The 25,547-nt window shown below is 49.7% G+C and overlaps 1 long non-coding RNA gene across 2 annotated transcripts; it reads left to right on the forward strand.

The window, feature by feature from the left end:
- The first annotated feature begins 4,969 nt into the window (after nucleotides 1–4,969).
- Nucleotides 4,970–24,818, forward strand: LOC143654826 (uncharacterized). 2 transcript variants are annotated; one of them, XR_013161987.1, is made up of 3 exons: nucleotides 4,970–5,058; nucleotides 6,062–6,241; nucleotides 24,411–24,818. It is a non-coding gene; the product is annotated as an uncharacterized LOC143654826 (long non-coding RNA). The 2 variants fall into 2 exon arrangements; XR_013161988.1 differs by lacking the exon at nucleotides 24,411–24,818 and adding an exon at nucleotides 12,798–12,905.
- Nucleotides 24,819–25,547: the final 729 nt, after the last annotated feature.

Raw genomic sequence — 25,547 nt, forward strand, 5'->3', positions numbered from 1 at the left:
TTTATTGGCCCCAGCCCTCTCCAGACTTAGTTCCTGACATCCGGGGGTCCCGTGAGGCTGTGGGAGGAGAGAGACACCTCCGCTCCCGGGGTCCAAGGAGGGCCGGGCTGCAGGCTGTGAAGGGTGAGGCGACTCAGCGGGCTGCTTATGGGGTGTGATGGCCACACCTTCTCCTGGGGCCTTGGCTGGAGCCACTGAAGGGGGCCGCCTGTGGGGCAGACCCTTGGGCCCCCTGCCTCATTAATGTGGAGAGTAAGTCTTTGTATGGAGACCCTTTCTTTTTGCTCTAGCAGCCCCCTTGTGGGAAAGGGGGGGGGGTCGTCCTGGAGGAGCATTAACTGTGCTTCAGAGAATGAGGTGGGGAGGTCTGTGTACCTGCCCCAAATGCATCCTCCCAGACTATTAAGTAGAAGAACAAAAACAGGTTACAGAGCAGTTTCCATAGTGTAATCCTTCTCTTAATTGAAAGACTACACTCCAATGGGCAATCCAGTAGGATTCTTAGTTTTAAGCAACAGCTACTAAATCGGGATAATTTAGGCAAAAAGGGGGAGCCTTCAGAATCTCCACTCAGGAGCCAGAGGGAGGATCCGGTAAGCTTCACTGTGGCCTGCAACACAAGCACCCCTCACCTGGTCACTGCCTACTGACCTTAGCTGTCCCCGTTCTGGTCAGAATGGATCCCACCCACGCCTTCCCATTACTAGCCTCTAATTCAAGGTGTGGGGCAGACAGGTATGATTGCAGGAGCTTCGGCCATGTCCCCATGCAAGGGGGGCTGGGAAAGTGTGTGTCTAGCATTTCTGCTTCAAGTTAGAGCATCCCCCAAACATGAGAAATGAGATCCAATGAGGGTGTGGAGTGAGTTGCTACACTGTGTGTCCTGGGAACACACAGTAGGAACTCTCAATGGCAGGGCCCCGCAGAAACTTTCCACAATGACTGCTGTATTATTTACACAGCACAAAGGGTCCAAAGGAGCAGGGGAAGAGTTCCCATTGTGGCCAGTTCCCCTGGGAGGCCAAAGTGCTGGCAGCTTGGCATGCTCCACTTTGTGTCAGAGAGGAAAGGCAAATCTGTGCTGCCAAGGGTGGGGTATTTATACAGCCTAGTGGAGGGGCCCTGTCATTGAACGTTCCCAACCTGATGAGCAGCTGGGACTGCTTGTCCCTGGTTTCCAGGTTCAAGGTATGGTTGGGCCTTTTCATTAGACCTGACGTCTCCTCTGGTTGCAGAATGGAACAACTGAAACATCTGCACACAACAGAGAGGTGAAGGTCGGCAAGGGCTGGGAGATGGCCACTAGGTGTGTCGGTGGCCTCCCCAACAGCCCACCCCTTTGCCTTTCAGTCAGGCCTAGCCTACTTCTCTGGATTAGCTCCTACCTTGGACATGACTCCAAGCAGGATGATCAGGTTGTCAGAAGTAATGGTTACGTCTATGCCTTCCACTGCCTGTGAGACAGTTGAAGAGGTCCTACACAGAATCTATTTGTACATTTTCCAGCCGGTGGGCTGCTTTTGGATTTTAGTCACCTCCTCTTCCACCTCCCCCAAGGTATTAACCCATGTATAGCAGGAGGTGTTAGCTATAGCACATACACCCTCTTGTTGGGGTAGGAGGAAGTCTAAGACAATGTGATCATCAAACACTGTTTGGCTGGAGTCTGATGATTTCTGCTGAGCCTGAAGGGCTCATGCTGTGAACCCAGCAATGTCAGCCACACAGATTGTATGTCATGTATTCATTGGTGTTTACTCCCAACCAGGGCAAACATGATCTGCCAAAAGAGGTGAATCCAGAATCTTGGCCCACCACCCCAGGCAAATCATGCTTCACTGGAGATAATAAATTGGAAATATGCTGAGCCATTTGCCAGTTTTATTACACTGGGAGTTGTCGCGTCCCAACAGGTTGTCCAGGGGCATGGAGAAGAAGAGAGCACAGCCAGTGGGTATACTGTTATTTTTGTCACAGGGTATAAATGAAAGACTTCCTGGTGTTAGTTCAAACATGAGGCAGAGGAAATCGGCTCCTTGGCAAAGAGGCAAGAGGGAGTGAGGGATCAGATGGCAGATAGACAGCTCTCAGTCAGGCCCCCTGCTCCCATGATGGCCCTGGTCAGCTGGACAAAGCTGTCTTCCTTCCAGGTTGCTGCCAGATCAAATCTGTAGAAAACAGAAGGGAACAGTAAACAGTAACTAGTCCTGACAAGGTAGTTGTCTAGCCACTTCCCCTGGGAGACACTTCTCTCGGCCTATTTGCAGTAGCTTATCTTTTCCCTCTAAAGTCGTCTGGTCTTTCTGTCCTTTGCCCTGAGCTATAACCTCATCCCATTCCTATGACTCTGAGTAATCCCTTCCCCACATCTTCCGGCCCACTTCCACCCCTACTTGAAAGATGGGAGTTGTCAGGACTCTTCGAAGTTTTCCCATGCCCGTTCCCAAAAGGACTGGTGGCCCTACCAGGGCATGTGTGTGCCAGGCTCTCCAGGCCCAGCCCACTGGACTGTTGCTCATGTGTCTTAAGCACTTCTAGGCCTGCTTCCATCACACCACCCCTCCAGTTGGAGGCCCTGACCTCCCGCCATCTTGGAATCATGTGGCGGGTGTAATGGGTGTGCAAAAGCAGGACAATGCCCTGAAGGGGGCTGGGAAGGAAAGTCCCAAGTGATGCATCCTTGGTCACCCTTTCAGGAGCCAGTCCTCATCCTAGTGGGTGTAAGGGCAGACACACAGCAAAGCCTGGGCTTCTTCCCGACCCTCGTCCCCTCCCAGTGCTAAGAAGTGGGATGGGCCACCCTTCCGGTAACTGCTGAGTTCAGCTTCCAGAGGGCCTGAGTGAGACAGACAGTCCATGTAATAAGACATGTTTCAGGGTGCAGATACCAAAGCTCCTTTTTTAAGTAGCCACTGAAGTTCTCCATAATGTCAGCCACCTGTGGGTGGCAGGTGGAATGGAAGGTTGATCTCATTCTGCGAGTCTTAATCCACTGTTGAGTGGATCATGCAGTACAGTGGGGTCCTTGGCCAGAGGAAAAGTCATTAGGGGTGACAGAGCTGCCTTCACAACGTATCCCACATGTATACTGCATCCACACAATGAATGAGGAAGGCAAGGCTTTAGGCTGAATAGGTGTCTACTGTGACCAAGGCATAGGACACACTTGGGCTGTGAGGAAAGGGCCAATATAGTCCACTTGCCATGAGCAGCCTGATGCAGCCCCTCTGGGAATAGCCCCTAATGCCCTTTCTGGGTTCTGGCTTGTGCTTGACATCTCTCACATTGGTAAGTGGCAGATTGGACCTCCTTTAATGGGAGAGTTTCTTGGTGTCAGAATTTCCATGTCTAGTTCAGTGGTGGATCCACCCAGTGGTGGAAGCAGCCATGGGAAACTCAGCTATTTCACAGATGTCACCACGGGTAAGTTCATTGTCCTCATCCTCTGTCCAGGGCTCTTCCTCTGCGTCTCTCCCAGGAGGGCCTGTGACCTCATTGGTTGCAAAGTGCAGCCCCATGCATCCTTTATCAGCCAGGTCATTCTACTGATGTTCATCGCATTCTGGGCCCTTGCCATGTGCATCAACATGAGTAACAAAGATGGTGCCTTTCCACAATGCCAATTGTTTCCAAAGGTCCCTTCCCCGTAGGTTCTTCAATCACATTCCCTCCATGAACCTGACGAGACTGCTAAGCCGTTGACAATGGCCCATGAGTCAGTAAACAGATAGATGGAGGTGCATGAGTCTAAATGTTCCAGGGCTAAGGGACTGCTTACAGTTTAGGCCATTGGGCACTCTTTCCCATGCCAGAGATGGCATACAATCTATCTGAGACAAAGAAACCAGCAGCTGCTGCCCAATGGACACCAGGTGACTTCAGCATGGCCAATCCATCGGCGAACCAGCACTGAGCATCTGGTGGGGAATCTCTGAGTCAGGGTCCCTAAGATGCCAATGCAGGGAGGGAAGGGTGTCACCTGGTGTTACAAGAGGATCATGCAAAGTGCGTCACTCCCTAGGGGACTGAGCAGGCGCAGTCCTGAATATAATGCAGCCATTTAAAGATGTCTTGGTGTTGGGCACTGCCTGGCTGAATGTTCTGATTACCCAGAACCCAAGACATGATGGGGATTTCTGCCCCCAGGAGGACCTGGGAGTTCTTGGTGATCCTTTCCATTTCCACCAATATCCACTATCACACCAGAAGTTGCATCTTGAAGCAAATGCAGTGCTGGGCTGGGTCTGGGAACTTCCTGGTTCAAACCCTTGGGGTCTGTGAATTCCTGTTGCTCCCTCCTTCTACCAGAAGCACCAGTCATCATGGGTCTGAGTAGCAGAAATCTTTAACTTGAACAGAGATCCAGGCTGTAACGGTCCTAGAGGCGGGGTGGCTGAAACAATTTTTTACCTCTTTCAGAGCCTGGTCCTTCCCCATTCCCCAGTGAAAGAAAGTACCTTTCTGTGTCACCAGATATAGAGGTGCCAGGAAGATAATGAGATGGGGAACATGCTGGCCCCTATATGCAAATATAGGGCCACTGGCACCAAAGGAAGCACTTCTGCATTCAAACACCCATAATCTATAGTTACCTGCCTTACTCCACTTTTCTTTTTCACTGGCCACCCTGGGCTGTTATAGTAGAAATAGTGGAACAGAAAACACCCCCAAATAGAGGTTCCTTTACAAGTTCAGTAACATCCTTTTCCCCACCAGGAAAGGTGGCATATCCACTGCTGGACAATGCAATGAGGAGAGGGGAGCCCTGGGGCTGTACGGTCTGTCACTCACCCAGTCACGATGACCAGAATTTGTTGGGATGGGGGAGCATGTCCTTGCAGTCGCTGCTGGGCAGCGCATCTCCTATAATGCATCTCCCTAGCAGGGAACATAGCCACAGGGTAGCCATAGGGACCAACCCACAGGGTGGCAGCAACCTTCCGTCCCCATATACATTGGAATGCCTGAAACCTCACAATGCTTTTCGCCACATCCCCCGAATCTGAATCTTCTAGAATGACAGTGGTCTGGATGCCTGTATCCAGAACTGTAATAAAGGTTTGTTCACTTCCCCCATTGTATGCACATCAGGCTGGTAGTGTCTGGTCCTGGGATGGGGTGGTGGTGCTGGTGGAGGAACCTTGGTCCCACCACTGGGTCATTTTTAATGTAGTCAAGTCTGGGTAGACAGGTCCTTCTGGGAAAGAAAAGTCAAGAGATCCTCTACGGCCCATCCCTGGGGACTGTGGGGAAGGGGTTGGGCAGAGGTGAATTTTCCCTGTCCAGCCCATGGCCCTCCTTCCAGTTTATATTTCCCCCAAAGTTCTCCATTGAACATCTCATGTATGGTGCTCTGGGGTCCCTTCCTCTAGTAGCCCCCAAAACATAGCTTAGCAAGTGGGGTCCTGGGAGGAGGGGACTGCCGCCGACCCATCCCACATGTCTCTAGACTTGCTGGGTTAATAGGTGTGTGCCTACTGTGGCCTGGATCCTTCATCAGTCACCACCATGGCCATCTCCCTAGCACTGGAGCCCTTGCCCAAACCCACTAAGTCACATCTCCAGGGGAGTCCCTGGGGTGAGGAGCAGAACCGCCCCCCACTCAAGAGGGCCCTTTCAAATAAAATTGTGTCCTGCCACGAAATAGGAACCAGGTGACGGTCTATATCCCTCCAGTGGGGGTGGAACATCCACGTGCCAATGCCCAGTTGTCACAGCATGACCCCGGTTTTGTCCTTGTTATTCCAAGGCTTACTTCGTATCCAGGGGAGGTCACCCAGAGTGGCATATGCTTGTCTGACCCCCTGAAGAATCCAGTCAAACAGCCTGTGGCTGCAGCATCAACGGCTCCCTCCCTCACCCCAGCCTCTCCACCCTCTCCTCCCAGTCTCCTTCTCTCTTGACATCAGCTAAGAGTTTTTGGAGGACGTGAATGGATGCAAAGCGGAAAGACTCCTCCATCCAGCCTGGCGGATCAGGGTGGAGGTGGCACACTCATTGTAAAGTCAGAAAAGCCTCGAGAGGAGATCCTCTCCAAGTTTCTGTCTTACCTATCTTTCAGGCACCATAACTCCTTCTCTGCAAAAACTCTCACCTTCATTTTCACCTCGGAATCCCCATCTTCACTTCTAACAGTGGCCTGGATAATGACGAGCCTTACGCTGACCTCAAGATCAGCCTGGGGGACCTGAGCGTGGTATGCCTGGTTCCAGAAGGACAGAGACAAGAGGCCATGAGTCAGGTGAGTGTACACCAGGCGGCGGAAGCCCCAACCTCACTGATCTCAGCATGGAACCTGCTAGCACACCCTGGCATTCTTAGGGGGATTCTCAAAGTTCCCTTCATCACCGCCTCTTCCCTGGAGAATGGAGACAGCAGGCCCAGGTCCCCGACCGTAGGTCAGTACCTCTACCCAGGCTGGTAGGGTGGCGGGCACCCTTCAGTTTAGCCCCAGAGCCCTGAGTCCTGTATCGCCCAAGACACTCCCGTACGAAAGGAATGCGAGAGTAATGAAAAGGACAGCCCAAAACTCAGCCCACTCCATGCTTTCCCGTGCACCTTGCTTGCTGTGTCAGAAGCTGTGCAGTGGGTTGCTATACCATGCATCGTAGAAACACAGGCTCAGACACAACAGAAACTTTCAGCAAATGATACTTTATTATTTACACGAGCACAAAGAACACAAAAGAGAAGGAGGAGAGATTCCATCACAGCTGTTCTCCCAGTGAAGCAGACTGCTAGGTCATGCTCGGTGGATGGCAGCTCCATACACCCCACTTCGTGGAGAGGAGCGACCCTGTGCTGTTGGAGTGTGGAAGGTTTACGCACCCCCGGGGAGGGGGTGGGGGCTGCCACTGAGCGTTCCTGCCCTGAGAAGCAGCTGGGGCTGCTTGTCCCCAGTTTCTGGGTTCAAGGTATGTTCTGGCCTTTTCCTTAGACCCACGTCTCCCCTGGGCTGTGGAATGAAAACAGCTAGAAACACCCACACCCAATAGAAAAGGACTCGGGGGTAGGCCAGGTCTGGGAGATGGCCTCTGAGTGTGTGTGTCTTCCCCTGTGGAGGATGGTGACAAATGTCTAAAGGCGTTAGCAGTGCTTGTTTCAGTTTCCTGGCTGCTGAAACAAATACCACACAATGGGTTGGCTTAACAACAAGAATTTATTGGCTCGGGGTTTCAAAGGCTAGAACACGTGCTTCTTTCAGGCTTGGTATCTTCTATCTGGCCAGCGATTATTGGGATTTCCTGGGTATTCTGTAGCACATAGCAATGCAAATGGCAGCATTTTCTCCTTTCTCTTCTGGGTTCCATTGACTTCCAGCTTCTGGTTTTCCCTGTGGCTTCTCTTTCCATTGGACTTTCACTCTACTTATAAAAGACTCCAGTAATCTGGATTAAAACCCAGCGTGATCCTGTTGGGCCACCCCTTAACTGAAGTAGCATTTGAAAAAGTCTTATTTACAATGAATCTACACCCATTACCGTGCAAACCCAAGATTCAGGACGTGTCCAAACTGGAGCACACAACTCGATCCATCGCAGTGCCTGTCTCTGGGTAGTTGGGTTCTAGGTTTGTTTCTTTTTTGTAAATTTATTATGGAGAATATCAAACAAAAGTTGCCAGAATATTAAAATGAATCCTTTTTTTTCACGGCTTCTGTTACAAACTTGTGAGCAATTTTATCTCATTTGTATGTCCATTCGCCTCCTTTCCTACATCTTATTCTGAGGCAAATGCCAGACAGCACATCATATAAATTCATCCTTAAATATTTTAGTATGTAGCCTGAAAGATAAGGGCTTAAAAAAGCATATCTTCAGTTCCACTGTCACATCTAAAAAAAAAAAGCTAATTAATAATATTTCAAGATTTGTTTTATGCTCTTCTTTATGCTTTGTCTATTAGTTTGATTATCAGAAAAAAGTAATAAAACTATTCCCATTTTTACTTTGTTCTCAAAAATATCTGGTCTTGAGGAGAAAGGCGAGGCAGGAGACAGGGAAGCGGAAGCAGGTTGTCACTGACGACGGCTTGTGTCCTGTGGAACAGAAACCGTGGGGCAAGAGCAGAGGGAGTGAAGCCGTCTGTAACGCAGCCCCTGCCTGCTCGCGCTCTGCCGTGGCTTCCTCTGTGTGTGCTGCCCCCATGGCAAGAGAGAGAGAGGGTCGCCACACTCACAGGTGACAAGCACGGCCCCTGGGACAGGCCAGCCCCTCAATCAACCCCCAACCACTCCATACCCCGCAAACACACACACATACACAAGCATACACAGTCCCAGGGAGGGGACTCCGGTTGGTCAAGTTACATCCCAGGCAGCAGGATATGTAGTACAGCATTTTGACTCCTGAGCGCTAAGCCCTGGGGTGGGTCCTAACAACCAAGGGCAATGTCCAGCAGAAGCAGTGCAGGAGCAGTGCAGTGCAGGAGCAGGAGCAGTGCAGTGCAGTGCAGGAGCAAAACATTGCAGTGCAGTGCAGGAGCAGCGCAGTGGAGGAGCTGTGCCATGGGCTGGGGAGACAGCCGGGTGTCTCCCACCTAGGAGGAGGTCTGTGCTAGCAGAGCGCTTGGCTGCGGGGAGGAGTCAAGTGCCCACAATGATCAGAGAGTGACTCAGGACAGCAGGATGCAGGGCCGGAGCATGGCCAGTAGGTCACAGAGGAAGCATCCTGAGTTCTGTGGTGTCACAGGAGCGCAGGCTCTGCACAGAGGATTGGCGATGTGGCTGGAGCCATGGCTGAGCTCTGTGGCCTCTGCAGCCTGTGCTGAGCGTCTATTTCTGCATCTTCCCTGCAGTTCTGCAGTGCAAGGCCGATGGCACCCATCTGGCTCGCAGGGCTGTGATGAGGAGGGAAGGAGGCAGAGAACGGGGAGCTTTTGGATGTTCCCTCCATAGCTTCCACCAGGGCTGGGTGCGTACGAAGGAAAGTGGGATGAACAGGGGCCTTTGCATAGTAATAGTTCAAGTCAGATCCGTGAGGACTGATCAAAAAGCACCTAGCCCCATCCAGACTTTCATAGTTGATGGCAGCAGCCCCCAGGGAGGGTGAGTGACTGCCCCGACTAGATGCAAATTCCTGGGAGCACATGACCCACAGCCAGAGAGCCAACCCCCGGCCCCAAGCCCTTAGCAGGGTTTGGACAGACAAGAAGGGAACAAGGCTTTCCAGCAAGGGAAGGCACCAAGATGGTGCCACTTGGAGGACCTCAAGGAAGATGCAGGGCTTCTACAGCTGGGTGGCAGGGTAGGAACCAGATCACAGAAAGCCATGGATGCCTGGACTTGACCTACAGGCAGGGGTGGGGGGCACACTGGGTTCTTGAGCAGAGAACTCATCCCATAAAAGTCCAACAGTGGCTCTCAGGAGCCCACGGGAGGCAGAGCTGTCAGGCAACCCAGCTAGGAAGCAGCTGCAGTTGGCCAGGAGTGAGAACACACAGAACCCATTGGCGGTCTTGGGGAAGGAGTAGACACAAGGCCTACCGGGAAGAGAGAAGCACAGGATGCTGCCTGGCTCTCGGATGAGTAGTTCGACTCAGGGCTGATGCTTCTGTCTGTGAGCCGAAAAACAGCTCTAGCTAACTGAAGCAAAGGAGGATGGAGTGGAAGCCTGCGTGGGGGTTGAGAGGACCCTGAATGGATGCGAGATGGGGGAGACCAGGCTGGGGAACAGCAGGAACCGAGGGTTGTAGAGGGCCAGGGGAAAGTCAGAGCAGCTTAGCCAGGCCCCCGAGGCCGCAGCCTGCTTTACTACACCTACTTTTGTAAAATGACCTCAACCCATTGGCTGAGGCAGCAGTGCCCATTTGGCCTGGCACAGGCACACTCCTGTGCTAACTGGGGTGGGGGGTGGGGTGAGAAGGAACCGCCCTTTGGCTGTCTCGGAGGGAAGTGGGGATGAGCTGACCTCCCCAGAGGAGGCCAGGATGCCCTTAGAGTGGGGTGATGGACACTCCCAAAATGACAGACAGTCCCCTTCTGGCCCCTGTTTCCATCTCACTAAAAATGGCCCAGTTTGCTGAGGCCTCTTGTCACTGCCCTGCCTCTCCTGAAACTGCTCTCTCCCATTACTGCTGCCTCTAAGGACCGTCCCTGAATCTGTGCCCTGTGGCCGTGCCGCACCCCAGTTCAGTTCCTCCATGATGGACTCTCCATCACCCTCAGGATGGAGCCCACCGTCCTTTGGGGGCACACAAGGCCTTCCTGAATTTTCACCCCCTCCCCGCCCCCATGCAGCCTCCTGCCTGCCGCCACGGGCCTCAGTCTCTGCAGCAGGAAAGGTCCCTGCCCCCCACCCGCCAGCCCACCGCCCCAGCTGGCTGACTTTGGAGCCTGAAGCCCCACCTCCCCAGCTTCCCCCTGGTTCCTAAACACCCTGCTTTTGGTCCCACCACATTTGTGCATATCTCAACCACAGCATTCTTTTTTAACCCAGAAATATCACATTGTGTGATGTGCACTTGCAATCCCTTTTTCATTTCAGTAAGAAATAGGTCTTGAGCTATACAACGCAAGTTCCCTTTAACCACCACTCCTGGCTCCATTCTCCTCCCTCTTCCCTTTCCCTGGACGTAATACTTTCTTGAATTTGGTGCGTATTTGACATTATTTTATATGCTTGTGTTTACCCATAGCCAGAGCTTGGCACTGTTGATCTTATTTTTATCCGTGTTGATTTTATTCAAAGTTGGTTTGAATAAAGTTGATTTTATTAAAAAAGCGTCCTCAGGCACCATTCCACGCCCTCATTTTCCCTCCATGCGCCACCACAGCAGTGCCTAGGCTTGTGCTGTAACCATTTCCCTCTCACTGCCTCGGGTCTCCCCTTGGAGGGCAGGGCCTCTTCTCTGTCTCTCTGCTCTGTCTTCCGCTCAGTAAATACTTCCGAATGCATACGAGTGTGGTTTAGGGGTTATTTACAGCAGCAGCTTCCTTTCCCTTTGTCTCTGTCCCCATCACAGTGCCCGGGGCTCCCTTAGCACTAAATTTTAAATCCACCTGGATCCTTTCTTTCACTGCCTCCCTGCACCCCTGCCTCCCCACCCCTACCCCGGCTGTTCTGCTGATCTTTGAGAGACCGTTTGAATAAACATTTGAGAAAGAGAAATTCAGATGAATATAAATGACCCCTCTAAGCCAGCAGGGATTCAGCAAATGGCCAAACCCAGGTGACAGAGAGGAAGGGCCAATTATGCCTTGTTGGTGCCACTGCAAGTTTTGTTCTTTCTAGACATTTTTTACAATTATACATTTTTTTCATTATAAAAGAGCAAAAGTAGCCTTTACAAAAGTGTACTTGCTCCAGACTTTTACTGATGTTAATCTGTCTTTGATTCTCCACACCTCCTAGTATGTTCACTAATGTGTTGCTGGTGAGAACATATATTAAAATCAGTATAGAAAAATATTAATTTAATTAAAAGCTTGAAATGTATGTTTCCTAAAGAAAATACAAAAAAAGGAGGAACTGGCTTTCCCTTACCCAAATACAAAACGCATCTTGCCTATAGGATGGTTCTCAAAATTGCTATTTTGAATGATTTTTTTCTGACTTTTCACTGTGCAGTTTATTTCTCTGTATTGTGTATATATATATATATATATAATTTTGTAATCTATTAAAAAATTTTATTATGGTAGCATATATACCATAACATGCCCTATCTGAACTGCTTTCAAGTATAGAATTCAGTGGTGTTCATACTACAATGTTGTGCCGCCATCACCACCATCCACTACAAAAACTTTTCCATCACCCCTGCAGAAACCCTGCACCCAGTAAGCATTAACTCCCCATGTTTCTTCCACCCACTCCCCACCCACCCCAGCCTGTAACCTACTTTCTGTCTCTGCAAATTTGCATATTCTAATTATTTCATATAAGTGAAATCATGCACTATCTATCCTTTTGTGTCTGGCTTATTTCTGTAACCTATTTTGAAATATATTACTATTATACTCATATAACATAATATCAAATGCTAATATATTATAAAAGCTATTTAAACATGTCTTAATGGCTGCATAATGTCTGTATTAGTTAGGGTTCCCTAGAGAAACAGAATCAACAGGGAACACTCGCCAATATAAAATTTATAAGTATCTCATGTGTCCGTGGGAACGCAGAGTCCAAAATCCGCAGGGCAGGCTGTGAAGCCGACAATTCCTATGGAGGGTCTGGATGAACTCCATAGGAGAGGCTCGCCAGCCGAAGCAGGAAGGAAGAGGGCCTTTCTCTTCTGAATCCTCCTTAAAAGGTTTCCAGTGATTAGACTGAGCATCACTCATTGCAGAAGACACTCCCCTTTGGCTGATTACAAATGGAATCAGCTGTGGATGCAGCTGACATGATCATGATTTAATTCTATGAAATGTCCTCATTGTGACAGACAGGCCAGCACTTGCCCAACCAGACAAACAGGTACCATCACTTGGCCAAGTTGACACATGAACCTATGACAATGTCAAACAAGTGACTATTGTAATTGCCCCAATCACTTTCATAGCATCAAACATGTATTATATTCTCCATTTTTTAACATTGAAAATAATGTTGGATGCAGAGCTTCTTACATATTTAGTGTTATTTCTTTAGGATGGGGTTTCATGAGAGGACATATTGGAGCACAGAGCATGCATTTGTTAAGATTCTTTACAAGGCTAGGTTAGTGCACTACTAGAAGGCAAGCTGCTCTCCTGCCAGCAGAGGGTTAATAAAACCATTTGTGCTACAACAGCCCTTTTTCTAAACCTGGAAGTTATATTTTAAAAACCTTCATTAATTTTTTTTGCACAGCAGGCACCGGGAATCGAACCTGGGTCTCTGGCATGGCAGGCAAGAATTCTGACACTGAGCCATCGTCATGCTGCCCCTTTCATTAATTTTTATATATGGAAAATACAAATTGTTTTAAATGTGCATTTCTTTGACTACTGTACTCTTTTCAACCATTTAATAATCAATTGTGCTTTTGTGATTTGTCTGCTCATATTTTTATTTATTGTGGAGTAATATTATTTTTCCTTTTCATTAATGGTGTAGCAAGAATTTCACCTTTGTCAATTTGCCTATCAATGTCTTTTACCAGATTTCTTTTAATGTTATTAACTTTATAATTTTGGTACTTGACTTAGTTGAAATGTTTAGTTGCAACCTCACAGTTTAGACATAGCACATGTTTTTGCATGCTGTTTTCCAAGCAGAGTGTATTTTATCCTGCATGGCACATGTTCATCATGATTTCTGTAATAGTCCTGAGAAGGGACTTCACTGCCCACACCTTAATGTGATCCAGAGGGGGTTATGGCCTTTTACTTCAAAGTCTATTTCCCTTATTGCTGTAGGAGGTAGTCATAGGTCAACCCAATGCAGTGCAGCTTAAAATATTTTTAAATCAAATCTATCAGTCTTCCCTCATATAATTACTTCTCTTTTAAACTTAGAAAGCCCTCTCACCTCCAAAGATTGTATTACTTATATTTTTTTCAACTTGATTAGTTTTGGGTGGGTTTATTTTTGCCTGCTTATTTATCTCTAGCTCCAAATCACCTGGAATTTATTTTCATGGAGTGGATCTAGGAAGAGTCTAGAAATATGCAAGAATTGCTATATTTATACCCCTTGACCCAATGATCCCACTTTAGAGGCTGTACATCCCAAGAAAAGATCCAAAATAAAAGACTTACAAAGCTGTTCCCAGCAGCACTATTTATAATAGTGACTGTGAGGAAAGCCCATATACGTGACAGCAGAGAAAGAGTTAAACAAATTGCAACACAGAATTGGGGCTAAAAGGTGTGTCCAAAGAATTATACTGGGAAAGTTTATGTTGCATATATGTTGCCACAATAAATTTGTTTTTAAAGGTGTGTATGATGAGTGTTTTTAGAAGTCCAATTGTTCCTACTCTGTGCTCACAGCTACATGAAATCATGCAGGAAGATGACCACAGACCAGGGAAAAGATGCAAGTGGCCGAGTTATGAGTAAATTATTTGATTGCCCCTGGGCAGGGAAGTGAACCCTGGCTGTGTGTCTTTTCCTTTGAGAGGTATTCAGTAGGGGGATCTGGAGATGGACAGGTGCTGTTGGGCAAATTATTTTCCTTTTATATTCAAATTCTATTCATATGAGAAAATATGTGATACATTAACACAGTAACCACCTGACATTTGCAACACATGCTAACCTCCAAATCTGCACATAAGGAAATATCCCTCCAGCTCCTCGCCTTCTGATCATGTCATGTACATCAGGTACTTATTCTCTCATCTTTTGAATAATGATTAAAATTTTATCTCTCACATGATGTCTTTTTTTTTAAAAAAAAACAAAGATAAAAAGTGTTGATTTTTTTTAACCCTCTCCCCCTTTGGGAGAGCCACCCTGTAACCGAGCTGAGTAAGACCAGCAAAGCCTGGTCAGGACCAGGTGTGGGGCTGACAGCCAAGCACTCTGGCCTGGAGGTGCCTGATTCAAACTGGGTTCATGCACATCACAATTCCAGCATCAAGTTTGCTATCAAATAGTTGAACCTGAAAATGTCAAACCTATAAATAAATAGTAATAGCCTTCTGGAATCGGGACGAGTTGGCGTACACTGTACATCGGCACACTGGTGGCCCCCAAGGAAGCACACATCTTTGTGCAGTCCCATCCCACGTGGACACGAGCCTTGGCTGTGTGACTGGCTTTGCCCAATCTTTCATTTAGGAGGCGAGACTCGAGCAGAGCCGTGAGAGCTTGTGCTTTAGGGCCTGCCATCTTGGAAGAGTTCCTCTTAAAACCCCGGTGTCATGCTTTAAGGAAGTCCTGGCCAGTTTGAGTTTGAAGAGGCCCAGGAGGGTTCAGACAGCGTGTGGAGAGCAGCCATACAAGGAAGAAACTTCCTGTCAACCCACAGAATCGGGAGAAATAATGCACTGAGGCTGTTTTATGCCACCAAGTTTTGGGGTAGTTTGTCACAGAGCAACAGATAACTTAAGAACATGGAAATGCGTATGTGGTTGTTGGGGTTGAATCATGTCCCCCATACAGAAATTTTCAATCTTAATCCACATTCCTGTGGGTGTGAATGCATTGCAGATAAGGCCTGTTTGGGTTTGCTAAAGCTGCCAGAATGCAATATACTGGAAATGGATTGGCTTTATAAAGGGGATGTATTAAGTTGCAAGCTACAATTCTAAGGCTGTGAAAATGTCCAAATTAAGGCACCCAACAAGAGGATATTGTGCTGGTTTGAAAGGAAGTATGCCCCCTAGAAAAGCCATGTTTTGATCAAAATCCCATTTCATAAAGGTTAGAATAATCCTTATTCAATACCGTATGTTTGAAACTTTAATCAGATCATCTCCCTGGATGATGTGATTTAGTCAAGAGTGGTTGTTAAGCTGGATTAGGTGACGACATGTCTCCATCCATTTGGGTGGCTCTTTTATATATATATACTTTTTTTTTTTTTTTTGCATGGGCAGGCACCAGGAAACAAACCCGGGTCTCCAGCATGGCAGGCGAGAACTCTACCTGCTGAGCCATCGTGGCCTGCCCTTTTGATTGGTTTATTGGAGTCCTATAAAAGAGGAAACATTTTGGAGAATGAGAGATTCAGAGAGAGCAGAGATGAACGACATAGCTATGAAAAGCAGAGTTCACCAGCCAGCGACCTTTGGAGATGAAGAAGGAAAATGCCTCCTGGGGAGCTTCATGAAACAGGAAGCCAGGAGAAGAAGCTAGCAGATGACGCTGTGTTCACCATGTGCCCTTCCAGAAGAGAGAGGAACCCTGACCATGTTCACTATGTGCCTTTCCAGATGAGAGTGAAACTCTGACTGTGTTCATGTGCCTTCTCACTTGAGAGAAACCCTGAACTTCACTGGCCTTCTTGAACCAAGGTATCTTTCCCTGGATACCTTTGATTGGACATTTCTATAGACTTGTTTTAACTGGGACATTTTCTTGGGCTTAGAATTGTAAGCTAGCAACCCATTAAATTCCTCTTTTTAAAAGCTATTCTGTTTCTAGAATATTGCATTCCAGCAGCTAGCAAACTATAACAGATATCTTCTCAGAAGAAAGGCTGATTTTCTCTGTTAAGGGTTTCTCTGGCATATGGCAACATCTGCTGTCCTTCCCTCCCAGCTTCTGGTTTCATACAGCTTTCTTAGCTGCAGGTATCTTCTGGGGCTTCTGGCATCTTCTGCATCTCCAAATGTCTGTATCTTGGTTTCAGCTCTCCAAGCATCTAAACTCTCTGCTTCCTGTGTTGGATCTTTTAAGGACTTCAGTAAATTAATTAAGACCCACCTTGAATGGGTGGAGTCACACTCCCATCTAATTAAAGGGTTCCACCCACAATTGAGTGGGTCACATCTCCATGGAAACAACCTAATCAAAAGCTCCCACCCTACAAATGGGTTTGTCCCCACAAGATTGGATTAGGATTAAGAGAGCCTGTCAATTCTGGGGTACATAACAGTTTCAAACCAGCACAGGACCTTAGAAGACTTGTTATTAGCTAAAGTGTGGACTTATTTGTGAATAGGATCTTTGGAGATCCTATTTTCAATGAGGCTAAATTGAATCAAGGTGACTTAATCCATATGACTGAAGTCCTTATAAGGAGAGGAAAGCTAGACAGGCACACTGACTAAGCAGGAGGAGTAGAAGCCACGATGGAGGCAGAGATGCATTTATGAGCCATAGAACCCTAAGCATTGCAGCACGCCGGGGCCAGGACGCTACAGGAAAAAAACACCGCCTTTCGAGATCTTGATTTTGTATTTCTGGCCTCCAAAACTGTGAGACACAAATTCTCATTATTTAAGTCAACTCATCGTGTGGTATTTGTCATAGCAGCCCTGGTAAACTAAGACAGTGGTATAAATAGCAGAATATTAAGGCAGAACGAATATAAAGGAAAATACACACAGTAATCAAGACTGTAAAAAAAGATGCCTATAGCACAATACAGTATTAAAAGTATTTTAAAATTATATTGCATTTGCTGCCCATAAGGTACTTTTTAAACACATATTGCTTTAAAAGTGCTGTAAGAGATATAAAAAAATGCATATGCCGTGGCTCTGATACTCAAGGACTTCTAGGCAGTGCCAGGCAGCTCTTAGGGAAAGGTCTGTTTCCTGCAATCAAGAAAGGCGCAGTGTGATTGGGAGAAGATCTGCGGCTGCGGAAGTCCCATGTGGCTTCCAGGAGAAGTGATGGAATCCTCTTTATAAAGAGAGGTGTCTCTCAAAAAGGAAGAAGCTCCACTGTCAAACAAAATTATTATGTATGGGTGTGTATGCGTGCACATGTGTGCATCCACACGTGTGTGTGTGCACCAGCAAGAAGTAATCTGGCTTCAGAAAAAACCCCTTCCTGACCATCCCTGCTTGCAGCAGTGCTGGGTTCCACCCCAAGCACAGGGGCCTTTTGGAAACTCATTGACAAGTCTTGAACTCTCTCAACTCTTCAGGCCAGCTAGCTGCAGAGTAAACTTTGCTGTGGTTCCATCAGTAAGTGGGTGACGTGATGTGACACGTGCAGGTGGGATGTTCTGAAGTTAACTGAACTCCTGATGGCTGAAACACCCCAAACGTGAGGCATTTGCAAAATTAGGAAAAATTATAGCCTTGGCCAGGAGGGCATGACGGCTAGGAAAGTACCTTTTACAAAAAAACAATAATGAACAATTTAAATAACTGAAAAACAGCTGTGATAAGAGCGTAACACTTCATGTCCATCCTTCTAATTTCTTGACTAATTATAGTTAGTGTGCAGATATGTTTTACATAATAAATTTATAAGCAATTGGATATTAATGAAAAAACTAGGAAACCATCGATCAGGCTGTGTGTGAAAGCTTTCTTTTTTCTTTTCGACACCTGTTTGTGGTTGTGATTTCATGGTCTAATTATAGACAAATTTTCTGTCAGCCCTATTGCTTCTGGTTCATGAGATGGGTTAATGATTAGCCATTTCCTGGTGTTCCAGAAAGAGTGCCCTGGCCGCCCAGCCTTGAAGGAATCTGTGATCCTCTGCAGAAGTACGTGGCATCACTCAGGCTTTCCAGACTCGAACAATTCTGTAAAGGTGAGGGCCTCCCTCCTGCCAAGCCAGGGTCTTCTGTACCTGAATCCGCGGCTTCCGCAGAGTTTGGGGGCCAGGAGCCTGGTTTCCATCCGCTTACTGATGGGGAACAGCGCTGTGCTTACGACATCTCTGGTTTCCTTTGTGAAAGGAGGAAATGCTGAGTCACCTTTCCACAGCATTCCAGTAATGAGCTTCCTAGGTTTCCCAAGTCTCTCTCTCTTTTTTTATTTTCATTTTTCCTCAATTAAGAAATTAGTGCCGTGAGCAGCCAAGTAAATGTCACAGAAGGCAGTGTTGACAGGTAGGCCTGTTTCAGGTCAGGAAATTTTCAAGCTGAACGTGCCCTTTCCGTTCACTGAGGGCTCCATTCACAGGTGCAGGAAAGCTCGCCCAGACCTAGCCCGGGAAAGGAAGGGATCAGCTACACAGTGCTGGCTTTCCTCTCAAATTATCTCCTTCCATGGCCACTTTGCGTTTTAGTTGGAACTTTTTGTTCCAGCTGCTCATTGAACCAGGCCTCTGAATTCTTGATAAGGTTGGAGGCACATTTCCTATTTTTTTCTGGCCTTGCCATTTGCTGCCTTGGCTCACTCTCAGCCAAGGATTCCATGGCCCGCCCTCCATGACCCACTGTGACACTGGTGGGGTCAGGCTCCGCCTGGATGTACACCTCACCATGTCCTCTCAGAGGCCCCTGGGCACCCAAGGGCACAGGCCGGGGAAGGACTTCTCACCGCTCAGGAGTCCTCTGGTGACATAGTGAAAAAAAAAAGCTGCTTGTACTTGGAACCCAGCTTGTCGCAGCAGCCCTTGTGAACCTCTGCTCAGAGGCCCTCCCCACGCCCCAGCCAGGTCAGGAGACCATCATGGGGTCACTTTCAGGGGGAGGCGGGGAGAGGGCAGTAGAGCGGAGTGGTTAACCCCCCTGAGGCCTTGGGCATGTCACTTAACCTTTCTGTGTCTCGGTTGACTCATCTCTACATTGGGGGTTTTGGTAGTTTCATCTATAGGGTTGAAAGAAGTAATCCAAATGCCTGCCCCATACTGGGCTCTCAGAAAGGGATAGCTATGAATATTTGCTGGAGGATGGGGGGGCAATATGAAGTCTTTTTATCAGCCCTGCTTCAGGAAGCAATGCCAGCTGGCCCTTGCTAACCCAGTGCCCTCTCTCAATCACTACCTCAGCCGCAGGGGCCTTGTCCCATCCAGGATGGCCGAGGCGATGCTGGCAACCAGACCTTATTCAGTCCTGGTCCTTGGATTTTATGGTCTGTCCTAGAATGACCATCCATCCAGATTTAAATGGGGAGGTGGAAAATTGCTTGTGAATCTGTCTATTGTGCAGGAAGAAAGAACACTGAGATTGCATGGGAAAATGTTGACTGATAGAGATAAATGTTCACAGTCCACTTTGGAAGTTCCTGAGAGACAGAGGATTTCAGAAAAGGGAGCTATCACCCCAATGGGGTCATGAGGGTGGGCTTCAGAAGGAGGCAGCATTTTCTTTCCTTAGTGTGTTGGGAATCATCCCTCCCAGGCTCTGAACAACCACTTTTCAACAAAGCCTCTCTGATCTGAGACGCCAGGGCTTTGGCAAGGGATTTGGAAAAGGGGCTTAGAAGAGAGCTCAGTGCCAGACAAGAGCAGGATTGAAGGATGATGTGCTGATCAAGGTCTCCTGAATTCCAGCCCCATCTCCGCAACTCACGAGCTAATTCCAGCTCACAGGCCCTTGTCTGTGAACTCAGGGTGAATGGGAAGTTGGCCAGAAGCTCCCCAGCCTTTCCTGAGACTTGCAAAGTCTAGGATTCCCTGCTGTCCGTCCCCACCCCCAGCCCTACATCTGTGCACCTGGAAAAGGCACCACAAGGGATTGATCTGACTCATGTTACGGGAACAGGATGCGTTTCATATTTCTCTCTGGACCTGGAAAAAACCTAGAGTACCCAGAGTGGACTAGCCTGTGTGCGTTTCCTGTTTCTCCGAAAGCTGACGGCCGTCATTATCCTGGGAGCAGCGTGTGCCAAAAAAGAAAGACAGCATCTCCCACTGGACCACACCTCCCACCTGCCCTGCTCCTTAGCGGCTGGGTGAGGCCTCTTGCCTCCCACTGGTGGCTGACCCAGGAGCTGGGAGGTACCACCCCTGCCTTGCGTCCCCCTCACTAGTGGACAGGAACCGGAGGCTCCTGAAGGGTGCGGGGCACCAGGGCGCCGTAGCACAGGGCCTGGCACAGGCGGTCACAGCTGGTTTTGCTGCCCCCAGAGGCTCCACTTCTGGAGGACTGTGCCCGGCGCATCTATCTGTCAGTTCCCTGCAGAACCCGGCCCAGGTGTAGGCCAGCCTGGGCAGACCCGGCCCACCCATTCCTTTCAGTAAAGCGAGCTGGATGAGACCCAAGTCTCCAGATAGGATCGTCCCCCGCCCTGGGACCCCCAGCATGGGGGGTGTTGGTGAGGCCATTTTGACTGGATAAGGTGGGGGTGAGGGACTGAATAAGAGGAGGGGGTTGGAAAGATCTGCTGTGCACAGCACCAGTGTAACAGATAGGGATCAACTGTTACACACACGGTGGGCATTTAAAGAAAATTACCGTGCTAACTTATATCCAACACATTTTTCATTTTCAACGCTTTCATATGTACAGTTCGGTGGTATTCATTCACAATACTGTGCTACTGAGGCAGTTAGATGGGGAAGGAGGGTGGGGGAAGTGACCCTAAAACCTGTAACAAGAGGGTCCTTCGGGCGGGCACACACTTAGCCCTCGCACACCCAGCTTCCACTCAGGTGGGCGCCCGAAAAGATTCAAGAAAAGTGCAGCGCGTGGATCCTGGAGTCACATGATCAGAGGGGGCGGGGCCCCTCCGGGTCCTTATAAGGTAAAGACTCCGCCCTCAGAGGCGGCGGCTCCTTCGGTGCAGGGCGCGCTCAGCTCCGGAGGAGCATGGTAAGCGTCCGCTGTGCGCACTGTGGGTCCTCGGAGCCTTCCTGGCGCCAGAGTCAAGAACCTGCAGAGCAGCAGCCCCTGGTTGAGGCCTTGACTTCTCCGAGGACTCCCAGGGCTCTCCAGCATCGAGCTTAGAGCTCCCGGGGCGCTCCAAGATCGAGCTGAATACAATTTTTGGCCATGCACATTGGCTAGTCCTTGAATTCTTCCCTGTGACTGAGCCCAGGGCCCTCAGGGCGGCGGGCCCTGGTTGGGGTCTTCAACTCTCCAAGGACCCCGAGGTGCTCTGGCATCTCTCACCTCACTGCCATCCATTACTAAAAGTTTTCGTAGACCCTCGGGGCCCCTTAAGCAATGACTCCTCATCTCATACACACCCTCGAACCCCTGGTTACCTCGGATCTGTTTCTTTTGTCTCTGAATTTGCCTATTCTAGGTATTTCATATAAGTGAGCTGTAGACATCTTGAAGTATGTTGGATAAAGAGACAATCTAGGAAGGCGAGGGCCAGGGTGTCGGGAAGCCACGTGGGTAAGTGCTGCGCTCGGGGCTGGCGCAGGTGGCCGGACAGGGAGACAGGGCCGCGGGCCCCCGAGCGCAGAGGTGGCCCCAAGGGCGCCGGTGCGCAGAGCTGCAGGGGAACGTGCGCTCGCCCACCGCCCAGCGCCTGCCCGGCTTCCCCACTGGCCCAACTGACCCCAACTGGAATCCCGCAGGCGGGGGGCCTCGTGGCCCATGGGTGCCGTCCCCATTAGATGGTGTCCCGCTCAGGGCAGCGACAAATAGAAGATGACCAGTGTGACTGGCTACTTTTGAAGTGGTTCTGTTTTCTCTTTGCAGTTTAGTGATAGACGCATAAGAACGTGGCATCCAGATGTCTGGAGAGCCAAACATCCCCACCCCAGATGCTCTGATCCACCCCCGTGCTGTGTCCTGGGGCCTATGCAAGGGTGGGCGTCGCTGGAGAACCCCAGGCCCACTGCCCCAGGCCACACTTTCCTGCCCGGTGGTGACCCGGGAGTAGGCGAGCCGCCCTGCCCTCTCTCCAGGAAAGCCCCTGGAGTGGCTGCCCAGCTCTGAATCACACTTTCCACCCTGGGAGACCATTTAGAAACTTGAGTTACTCTGCCATGGTCCCTTCTAAAGGCCACTTTTGTGCAAAGGAGGAATGTACCATTGGCTGAAAATTGTTTAAAAATAAAAATAAACATTTTGTTATCCTAATAATATAAAATAGTAAAAGGAATTTTGCTTTTGCCAAAATATATATATGTATCCACCCACAAATGTACCTACAAAAGAAAAGTACACCTTTGCTTGTTTATAAACAGGCGCATGATGAAACAGACTGGAGATGCCTGAACTTGTGCTTCAGGAACTGGTCTCATTTGCTGCCCACAATGAGCTAATGATCTAACAGAAGTTGAAGAAAAGTAAATGATCTGAAAGAAGTTGAAGAAAAGTAACCTGCATTGGATACTTTCTAGCTGTGTGAACTTGACCAAGTGTCTTAACCTCTCTGCGCCTCCATCTTCTCATCTGTAAAATGGGAATCATTGTACTGCCTCTTAGGGTTGAGTGTGGATTCAGTGAGTCCAGTTGAGGAAAGCATTTGAACTTTTTTGGTGCATAGTGAAGTGGTATTTAAGTGTGCACTGAGCTAGAGAGGGCAGTACATTGTCTGTTTTCCAGTCGCGGTGACTGCAGCTGACAGCTTCTTCAACACGCAGGGCCAGCCAGCCATTAAGTGGAGCCATGGATCGCCTGGGTCTTTGTTCCCTGGGGAGAGGTGTTCCCAGAACCAACTCTCTGAGCCCTGCCCCCACGCCTACCTGTTCTAGCCCAAGACCAGCTACTTGCACATGCCCATGTGGCAACTGGTGACAAGTGGCCCTGCCATGATGTAGCAGTAACGTGACCTTAATCAGTGTACTTAGCCTCTCCAGGTCTCAGGGCTTCTGTGGGTAAATTAAAGCTAATGCTTGCCCCCCCCACCCACGAACACACAAGGTAATTGTAAAGATCAAATTCAGAATAACTGCAAAGGTGCTCCTAGGTATTAGAGTCTCTATTACACTGCCAACCCCAAAGCTGCCTTTTACCCCCCAACCACACTCTTAAGTGCTCAGCTGGGAGTGGATTAAAATAAACCCACCTCACTCTCTGTGCAGGGGGTACCAGGGGAGTTCCTTAGCAATGCAGAGTCCCATTCTGCAGGGAGGGGGTCATTAACCCAAGTGAACCCTGGAAATGTTGGGGGGGGGAGGGATCAATTGGAGCAGAGGTGACATCCCTGGTGGGTCCCAGGTCCCAGGGGGAGGCAGGAATCCTAGCCTACCTCCCACCCCCTTTTGGCCCACGGTGGGACACGGGAGTTCCCGCAGGAGAAGAAGGATCTGGGACCTGGGGAGTCAATTCCAGTAGCTTTGAGAGGGAGCCCAGGTGCTGCAGGACTCAGGGGAAGGGGGTAGAGTGGTTGGATGTGAAGCAACAAGTTCCCTTTGCAAACCTAAAGCTTCTAGCTGCGACCGACCTACCGGATGTAGGGGAAAGTGCCAGGGGAGAGAAGGGGCCCCTTGTGCAGCCCAGCAGTGATGGGGAAGATAAAATCAGAAATAGCATTCTCCATGCCCCACCCCCAACCGAGGAATCTCTGCATGAAAAGCCACTTAGGAGCTATGCGGAAGCAACCGCACTGATCAAATGAATCACCTGGAGCGCAGGGCCTCACACTCGCGCAACACATGCTAGGTGCACAATGAATGTCGTTCCCCTTACACACCGCACACCACACACCACACACATGCACATACACACCACACACACACTGCACACACCCCACACCACACACATACCACACACACTCCACACCCAGCTGTGTCCTGCCCCGTCACAAGCCTTTCTGCAAACACCACGAGCCGGCTGTGAGGTAGGCCCTGGGCAAGGCGGGGGCCCCGGGCCCTCCGGGAGAGAGCCGGCCTCAGCCTCTGGGACACCTCATCTGGTGGGAGAAACCTGAGGCTGTGGAGAATCTGACCCCTAGTAGGAGCCCCAGGGAGGTGCTGCGGAGCTGGGGGTGCTAGTAGACGGGACTTCCAGGCTGAGGGAGTAGCAGGAGCTTCAGGGTGACCAAGGAGCACAGGTTACCGAGGAGCAAGGGCCATGAGCAGCTTTCTTCTTTGTTACACACCCAGCCGATCTGCTCAGCTTGTGCCTCCTTGAGAGGCGGGGCCTGGGCTCTCCAGCCTTGCCGACCTCCCCACACGGGCCCTGGGTGGTCCCCACGTGCACCCCTGTCACGGAGGGTGGCCCTTGTCAGCGAAGGTGGGTTAGAAGACTCTAAAAAGAGCCCTTTCGTCTGGTGTCCAGGTGAACACTGTACATGTTACAGAGCGCTGGGAGCTCCTGGAACCCCGTCTGCCCTGGCCCCGCCCCCGCCCAGGAGAGGCTGCCCTGCAGGATGGCTCTGGGGTGTCCCATCTGCGGTGAGCAAGGAGGAGGGGAGAGGAGGCCAACGAGAGCTCTCAGGGACGAGATGAACCCTTCCTCAGTTACGAAGATGGAGCCTCGGCCTCCTGGACCAGCCACACGTTTCTGTGACTCCGGGTACGGGGGAGGGGTCAGGGCCTGAACCTTGGTGGTGCCAACCCGAATTTTGCATCAGAGCAGGCCTGAGAACAAGCAGCATATAGGGAGCACCGACGCGGTGCCCGGCAGTGTGCCAGGCCCTCTGCACACATTCGCATTTAATCCTAACCACAGCTCAGTGAGGTAGGTGTTGCTATGCCCTGTTTTCTTGGGGGGCAGGGGGGATGGGTGCATGGTGCCAGAATCAAACCTGGGTCTCCTGCATGGAAGGCATGCATCCTACCACTGAACCACCTGTGCACCCTGTTACACCCATTTTATAGAAGCGGAAATGGAGGCATAGTAAGTTAAATTTAGTTGACCAGGGTCACTCAGCTACCCGACTGGACGGGCCTCTGTTCCCACTGGAGGCACTGTATTTTCCCACTGAGGGTCCCTCAGCAAGCTCCTGGGGTGGGCATGGATTCTGGCTGGGGCTGCAGCCAAGGAGCTGATTGGGGCAAGACGGGCTTGGGGGAGTGTGGCAGCCCTGCGGCGGACAGTACAGGATTGTGGGTTTCCTGCAGCTCAGTGTGGAGCTGTGGGAGGGCTTTGCACAGACCACCCCATTCCTGCAGTTACCAGGCTCTCTGTAAGTGAGGTTCCTGAGCCTCCCACTTTGACATGGGTAAAAGCTGCTTTCTGCCTTCCCTGATGATGCACTTGGAAAAGTCCCTGACTCTGCCACGGGCTGCGGAGTGCTGTGTAATTTCCTCTGTGGGTCAGTCCCCTACTGAAGGCTGGGATGGGGCCATGACTCAGGCCTCTGCCTGTCACTGACGAGCCACCAGCTGCCTGGCTGCCAGCTGGCTCGTGGGAAACAGGAGCAGCTGCCACTGCCTTCTCCCATCTCTGCTCCAGGGATGAGCCAGGCAGACA

Source organism: Tamandua tetradactyla, chromosome 14 (genome assembly GCF_023851605.1).
Source record: "Tamandua tetradactyla isolate mTamTet1 chromosome 14, mTamTet1.pri, whole genome shotgun sequence".
Taxonomy (NCBI): Eukaryota; Metazoa; Chordata; class Mammalia; order Pilosa; family Myrmecophagidae; genus Tamandua; species Tamandua tetradactyla.